The sequence below is a fragment of the Siphateles boraxobius genome, unplaced genomic scaffold (assembly GCF_051911475.1).
Source record: "Siphateles boraxobius isolate OS27281-9 unplaced genomic scaffold, OSU_SipBor_1 41, whole genome shotgun sequence".
Classification (NCBI taxonomy): Eukaryota; Metazoa; Chordata; class Actinopteri; order Cypriniformes; family Leuciscidae; genus Siphateles; species Siphateles boraxobius.
The window spans coordinates 5,347,293-5,356,088 of NW_027509042.1; positions in this window are offsets into that span (position 1 = coordinate 5,347,293).

Here is an 8,796-nt window from a genome sequence, read left to right on the forward strand (position 1 = left end):
AAGAATGAGAGGTCAGTAACACCTGGATGCGTTGTTTTTTTGTTTTTTTTTGTAATAACAACCTTTGAGCTTCTCTGAGTGTCTGCACAGAACTGTGGGTAAACACAGCATGCGGCTGATTGCTGAGTGTGTGGTTACTAATCTGCAGATGTGATGTGCTACGAGGGATAATTCGGGGTTGGTTGTTACTTTGTTGGGGCTTTAAGAAGGAAAAGAAAAACTCAAGCTGAGATGATCGCACAGGGAGCCAGGGAGAGGACAACAACAGATGGATTATACCTTGTGATTGTTATAGAAACAGCCCAAATCTTTTTGCATATGAGATAGAAAGGTTGCAAGGGTTGTTTGAGAGAGATTTATCTTCTCTCTAAATCCCTTTTTAAAAACTTCCAAGAATATTAACAGTCTTTTTCAAAGTTATTATTTGACTTCTGTGCAAAATCTGAGTGCTTTGGTTTAGCAATATACAAAAAGGCTTTTAAAAAAGAAAAAGAAAGAAAGGGATGGGGGACGGGGTTTAAGATTTCTGCAAGCAAATGGGGATTAAGGCTGATTCGATGCCAAACAGTTCTTGGCAGATGAGTTCTGGTTCTTTTAGGATGCCAAAAAGAGTCAATAAGTCATCAGTGCATTCAATCCTGGAGATAATACATTTAGGAGAGGGGATTAACGGACACAATAAAAACAGGCCTTTTCATCCTCTTTGCACGATGAGGACATATTCAAGGAGATATTTGTTCCTCGTCACTCCGACGCAATTCCCTACTGTCTTTCAGGCTGTTCCAGCTCCAGTCCTTTTACACTGAACAGGTTCCAGTCGTACAGTGTGCCAAGGGCAAATGGGCAATGGACTGAGAAGCATGCTGGAGACCATAGGTGTGCATAATGCTGAGAAGTGCACAGTCTCATTTATAATCGCCTACATTCAAGGCTTTGACAGTCAGAGTGTATGAAAGCATCCCTTGAGTGTTTTTGCTGTTGTATCTAATGACATTGCATTTTATTCTTCACAATCAAATTTTACAGCCTTGTTTCGACCGAATGCTGCAAAGCCATTGATCAATAATTTATCACTGTTATTCCATTCTTAAGTCAGGAACGTGTCTGGGTCATATTTCATTCCAAAATCAAATGAAAGAAAAATTATGTTTTATTATATAGCCTACCAGTATCAATTATTTAAATGCATATATAAACTCACAGGCGACTTTATTAGGTACACCTGTTCGACTGCTCGTTAATGCAAATATCTAATCAGCCAATCACATGGCAGCAACTCAATGCATTTAAGGCATGTAAACATGGTCAAGACAATCTGCTGAGTTTGAAAGTGGCGTGGTTGTTGGTGCCAGAAAGGCTGGTCTGAGTAGTTCAGAAACTGCTGGACTACTGGAACAGCAGTTTCTGCACAACCATCTCTAGGGTTTACAGAAAATGGTCCGAAAAGAGAAAATATAAATTGAGTGTCAGCTCTGTGGGTGAAAAGGCCTGGTTGATGCCAGAGGTCAGAGGAGAATGGCCAGACTGGTTTGTGCAGATATAAAGGCAACTGTACCAGAGCATCATTTAAACGCCTCAGCCTGAGTATTGTTGCTGAACATAATCATCCCTTTATGACCACAGTATCCCCATCTTCTGATGGCTACTTCCAGCAGGATAACAAGCCATGTCACAAAGTTCAAATCATCTCAAACTGCTTTCTTGAAAATGACAATGAGTTCACTATACTCAAATGGGCTCCCCATTCACCAGATCTCAATCCAGTAGAGCACTTTTGAGATGTAGAGGAACAGGATATTCACATCATGGATGTGTTGCTGACAAATCTGCAGCAACTGAGTGATGCGATCATGTCAATTTGGACTAAAATCGAATGTTTCCAGTACCTTCTTGAATCTATGCCATGAAGAATAAGGCAGTTCTGAAGGCAAAATGGGGACCAACTAGCAAGGTGTACCTAATAAAGTGGCGTGTGTGTGTGTGTATGTATGTATACAGTATATATATATATATATATATATATATATATATATATATATATATGCTGTACTGGCTTTAATTTTTTCATTTTGAAAATTTAGAATCTAATGAGGATAATTATTAAGAATGATTACAATAAAACTAAAAAAGTGGATGCATTGCAATAATGAGGAACAGTTTGCGGTGGAATATGTGCTTGATTATTATGAAAATATTAAAGGTCATGACATGTTTTCCTGATATTTTCCACAATGGATCCCTAAAACATACATGTGTCAGTGATGTTTGATCCATGCACACCTGACCTGGCCACCACGCTATAATCATCACAGGTCTAAATGGCATGTGAAATTGCCTCTTACCTTCTCTTTTACTAATGACCAGGATGTTAGAACTCAAACCTAAGAAGCCATGTGAGTGTTAGGTGATCTACATCTTCTCTAAAGGGCAATTTGTCTGAGTAATTGCACTAGCAAAAATCTATCACTGTCACACTCCCTTGGCCAATTAACACTTGGGGAAGAAAGGAGAACGAAAAGGAAGTGGCCAAGGAAGAAGAGGTGCAAAACAACTTTAAGTGCACAATTTCAGATAAAGTGGTCAAAAGAATTTAAAAAGCAGTATGGGATATGAATTGTCATAAGTTTGAAACGCGTACATCTTTGACAGGCAGCCTATTTGGTAGGCAGTGGTTTAGCAATTATTGATCTTTAAATGGCATTAACAGCTAAGAGCCTATAAGTGTGACAATGTGGATAATGGTTCTATTTTACATATTGAGTAATACCATCTTGCTGTGTTTGGATGTAATTTGGATAATAAGTAATGTAATATGTAGTGTGTCTAATTGAGCATGTCTTAATAACATACCTTAATAGCATGTTTTGATATATTATTTAATTGTAAATTATTTATACATCAAGGCATTTGTTGTAATGCCTTTAATAAATTTACAAATATAAATATTACAAATCCTTTTTTACTGAAATATAGTTAAAGGTGCTATAGAACAGTAATGAGAATTTAATTAGAATCACAACTGAGAAAAATATGAAACTAAAAACAATTAAAGGGGTGGTTCAGGAGTTTGGACACCGGACCTCATTTCCAAGTTAGCCTCGGTGTTTTTTTATCAGTGGAGACCATTTTCAAAAATTTTCATCCAGTCCTTCCAGTTGCATAGTTAGCCGGTGCTAGGCTAGCGCGAGTCAACGGTATCTGCTAACCTGCCATTAAAAACAGTTTTACCCACTCCACAGTACACCAAAAGCAAATAAATCATAACGCTAGACTATCGATGTAAATGTCTGTTGAGAGAATAATGTTAGAAACCAAACTACCCTTTCATCGCATTGCAATAGTTATACTTTGTTCCCCTTTTTTATTAGCACAGTCTACAGCAGCAGCGGAGTGATATTAAGTTACCTAGGCAACCAAGGAGAGCCGGTCCACATGACAATCACGCACCTGCCGCTGACACTCATCACTACAGAAGCAGAGTATATCACCATGTTGCCAATTCCTTCGTTTACAGTCGAATGTTTCAATTTCGTTGTTCAAGGCTACTACTCTGGCCACTACTTGTGTATGAGGTTCCCATTTCCACGGTGGAGACCTTGGAATGAAAGGTCAGCAGCTGTCTCAGGAGATGGTTAGGGTTGCCCAGGAGTCTCAGCAACATCGCCCTCTATGGAAACACCACAATGCTCCAGTTGCCTCTGAAATCCCTGGAAGAGGAGTTTAAAGTGACTCGGGCACGTGAGGTTCTGATGTATAGAGACTCCAACGACCCAAAGGTGGCCCAGGCAGGAGTGCTGGTGAAGACAGGGAGGAAGTGGAGCGCCCAAGCCGCTGTGCTGGATGCACAGGCTCGACTGCGGCACAAAGAGCTTGTGGGAGCGGTGGCCCGAGGCAGAGCAGGCTTGGGGATGTTCCCAACACCTCCTCGACATAAAGAGTTGAAGGGGAAGGAGAAGCGCAGCCGAATTTATGAAGAGGTCAGAGCTACTGTGGAGGAAGGAAGGACGAGCAGAGCTGCTGGAATGGGGAAACAGGGGGCCTGGACCAGGTGGGAGCAGGCCATGGACCGCATGGTCACCTGGACGGACCTCTGGCAAAGCGAGCCGCACCGCATAACCTTCCTGAGTGTACGATGTCCTGCCTAGCCCAGCAAACCTTTGTACGTGGGGGAAAGCAGACACACCAACTTGCCAATTGTGCCCAGCTCGTGGAACGCTGGAGCACATTTTGAGCTCCTGCCCAACAGCGCTCGGCCAGAGTCGTTACACTTGGCGTCACAACCAGGTGCTGAAAGCTATTGCAGACACCATCAGCAAAGAGATCAGCAAAGGTGGCCGAGGCAGCAACACCACTGGCTCAATCGTATTTGTTAGGGCAGGAGATCAGCCACAGGTGGGGAGGAAGGCACCAGCAGGAATTCTGGCATCAGCCAAGGACTGGAAACTCTCGGTGGATTTGGAGAAGCAGCTGAAATTCCCCCAGCACATCGTCAGCACAACTATGAGGCCAGATATCACTCTAGTCTCAGAGAGTACCAAGAATATAATCATCATGGAGCTTACCGTGCCATGGGAGGACCGCTTGGGAGAAGCCCATGAAAGAAAGATGACCAAATATGAACATCTGGTCACAGACTGCCGAGCACAGGGCTGGAAGGCGAAATGCATGCCTATCGAGGTTGGCTGCAGAGGCTTTGTGGGGCGCTCCCTCCACAGAGCCTTTACTGCGCTGGGCATTGCAGGAACAACAAGGAGCAGGGCCATCAAGAACACCACCGACGCAGCCGAGAGAGCCTCGAGATGGCTCTGGATCCGTAGAGGAGCACCATGGGGGCAAGCGAGTGCTACCTGAACACAAGTCGCGGTCTGATCAGCCGTGGCTGGGTCGCCTGGGCGAGGGTGTCTGATGTTGAAAGACCCGAAACACCCGAGGACCCCAGGTTACATCACTGATGATGTGTTCAGGTGCATCTGAAGATGTGTTTCAAGAACTAGCTAGCTAGACGTCCCGACTGTAGTGCGCTTCTGTTCTGTGTTTTCTTTTCGGCGCAGTACTAACCGGAGCAAAGTAAAATTCCGCCGCTGCTGAGAAACTAGTTCCTGTAAATGTAATGCGATCATTGAGATGCAAGAGTAGTTTGATTTCTAACATTATTCTCTCAACAGACATTTATATCGATAGTCTGCCGTTATTATTTACTTGCTTTTGGTGTACTGTGGAGTGGGTAAAACTGTTTTTAATGGCAGGCTAGCAGATACCACTGACTTGCGCTAGCCTAGCACCAGCGAACTATGCAACTGGAAGGACAGGATGAAATTTTTTGAAAACTGTCTCCACTGATAAATAACGCTAACTTGGAAATGAGGACCGATGTCCAAAATCCTGAACCACCCCTTTAAAAGTAAAATGTGCAGATGTATAGTAATGGGAACATTGGGGGGAAATGTACTAAATAATTTTAAAGAAAATGTAAAAATCCAAACATTCTTAATGGTCAAAAAATGAGCCTATACTTGACCGGGAAATGTTTTTAAGTGATTCAACAAAAAAAAAAAAAAAAAAACATGCACCATTCACTTCATTCAAGTAAAAGGGATTTTGTCTTTAATGTCTCATTATAGTTATAATGCTTTACGTGATTCATCTTTACATATTTAAATTCTATCCAGTAAATATTTATTGATAGAGAACATGTTTTTCCAACTTAACAGAGCTTGTGATTGGCCACACTGGAAGGTTTATAATTCTTTTCAATTAAAAAGATGAAAAGACAAACACCGTCCTCAGACATAATATCATGCCTGGCTTTTCTTAAATGAATTACAATGCGATCCATGACTCAATTCACACGATCACTTTACACGAGTTTCATTAACTATCAATTAGCAGGTGTCTGCCATGCGGTAGGTTTTAACCACAGAGGAGAGCATCACGGGAATGGACCTCGGAATGAGAAGAGGCGAAGCATGACGGAATTTTCCTACTGGACGATCGAGCTGCACCAACATTTCCTCCCTGTATTAATGAAAAGAGTTGACCTCTCACTCTCAATGGTTTTACATTTACCAGAGAGGGAGGGAGACGTAGCATTACTTGCACCAGTACCCCTTAGAGATCTACTGTGAGACCAAAAGATAAACTGAGAGAAAAATGTAGAAAGGCTATCTCTCTCCAGACAGTTCTACTTCTGCCAGCGTGATCCTTAATTATACTGCAGGTACAAAGCAGTAGATATCTGATTTCCCCTCCTCTCTCCCACAGACTGTCCTAATTAGATAGTAACAGAAGGAAGTGTGACCAGTCTCTTTCTTTATTTAAATCAGAACATGAGCAGTGGATTCTGAAACCAGTCAATCAGAACCAGATGCCCGTCATTCAAATCAAGACTTTATTAACTTGTTCTAAATCCTGTCAATCAAAAACCTGTCTAAAAAATCCAACATATTTTACCTCTTCTGTCAGAGCTGTGGCCAAACATGTGACACATTGAGCCATGAATGGTGCTAAATGGTATATATTATATTATTATAGTGTGGCACGTATATATTTTTATCTGTAGCGTACCCTCACTTTTTCTTGCGTACCGGCACTTCTAACCGTCCCGTCCAGGGAAAGCAATTTTCAACCGAGGTCGACTAAATTTCATAAATTTTAAAGGTGGCATTAAACGGAAGTTCAGATAGCCTTTTCTTCCCTATGATCTATTTCTGAGTGAAACGGCTTCTCGAACAAGAAAGAAAATAGGACAGACTTGATTTTGTCCGTCATGAATTGATTAGATGGTTGTGTTTTGCTATTGGTCAATCTCATGTGAGTGACAGGTTGTCCCGCTCTCGTGCCAGTAAACACGTCATGAGGGGGAGGGAAAGTTATTTTGATTAAAGATTTCAAGGGTACATGATTAAAAAAATAAATAATATGATGTGCACGGATAAATTCTTTATATAAATACTGCAATATTCCATTAGAAAATAAGAATTGTCTTTATTATTTTGATTAACTATGATTATATAGATTTTATTAGCTGTTTCCATCCACTTTTTATGAATATTTTGGGATATTGCATCAAAAAAAAACTGCTGGATGGAAACGCTAAGATCCGCATAAATTCTAAAAATGCACATAAAAAAACGTATGGAAACACATTTCCCGAATAAATCCCACGATGTACATAAGAAAAAATCATGTGACTTTGCACGATGGGACGACACAACTGTCTAACCAACTGAAGGATCTTTTTGCACAGCATCTGAAATCCTGTTTTGGTCATTCTGAAATGCCTGAGCAAAGTCTGTCGTCAAAGTGGTTCTGTATAAATCTCCCAGAACTGTTTTACACAACTGCATTCCCAAACAGCAGCATCTGCCTTCGAATATAGCATTTTTTTGTGTTTCGTCTGCGCACTCTTAAAGGTGCATTGTGTAATATTTCTGAGGATCTATTGATAGAAACGCAATATAAGATCCATAACTATGTTTTCAGTGGTGTATAAAGACCTTGCATAATGAACCGTTATGTTTTTATTACCTTAGAATGAGACATTTATATCTCCATAACCCTGGGCACCCCCTTCTATGAAGGTCTACATATTGTGACGTCATGTTTCTACAGTAGCCCTAAACGGACAAAGGCGTTTCTTTACTATGTTGCTCTTTGTGCAAGGAAGCAAGCTTAGTTCAGCGAATAAAACACTGACACAATGATGAACAAGTAACAATAATATTCACAATAACATATAGTTTAACTGAATAATTAAGTAAACATAATTTCTTAATTCATCCTTGTAAAGAAACCTCATTCCTGAACTGGCTACCCTCTGCTGTCTCAGTCGATGACATATTTTCCTGTCGGCCACCGTAACTTTTGTTGGTTGCAATTTGTAACCACACCACTAGATGCCGCTAAAAAATCACACACTGCTCCTTAAAAAGGGCGTATTGCAGGTAAAAAAAAATCTAAATTAATACATAACCTTGTATGAAAATACCATATGAAAAGTTAATGCAGGATTTAAAATGTTTTAAAACAACATAAGGGCACAAATTTAGTAGATAAAGTGAGCGTTTCTTTGACTGCTCGTAAAAAAAACGCTTTTTTTCAGCATCGCGTCATTTTACGCCACACGAGGGAGTTAGTAAGTGTGCTCTGCGTCAGCTCAGTGCTGAGTAGGTTGGTATTCAGTAAGAGCGGTCGTGAGTCAGTGTCTTCGGTAGTTTTTGTATTTTAATTTATCATCGTCATGGTAAATTATTGTGTTTGTGGACGTTGCAAAAACTCCTGCCTGTCAGGACATCGAGTCCACAGGTTTCCTAACAAAAAAAAGGACGATTGATGCTATCTATCTTTCGTGACTGAGTGCGGTTTGTGCAGGTGAAGAGACGGGATTTCTCTTCCGCATCGGCTTCGAAAAACGCGGTCGTGTGTAGCGTTCACTTTAGATCGGAGGATTATCATCCCGGCGATATGATGGAGTTCAACATGGGATGCCGAAGCAAGAACTGGCTCGCATTTCCCACACATGCACCTATGGAACAAAAACGTGTATCAGAAATAAAAATATAATCTGGTCACGCCCTCACTCTCGCTGAATCAATCTAAGCACGCGCCTCTGCTGCAGAACAACCCATTATGTCAGTGTGAAATAATTCATTATAGAAATTTAGATATTAAATTTAAAGCTCCAATCTCCTCAGTCCTGAAATATCCTGAAAAAAAGTGACCTGAAAAGTCATAAACCCCGCCTCCCCATGTTATTCAACGGGACGTGAGACTAACTAAACAATTAAATTACACTTC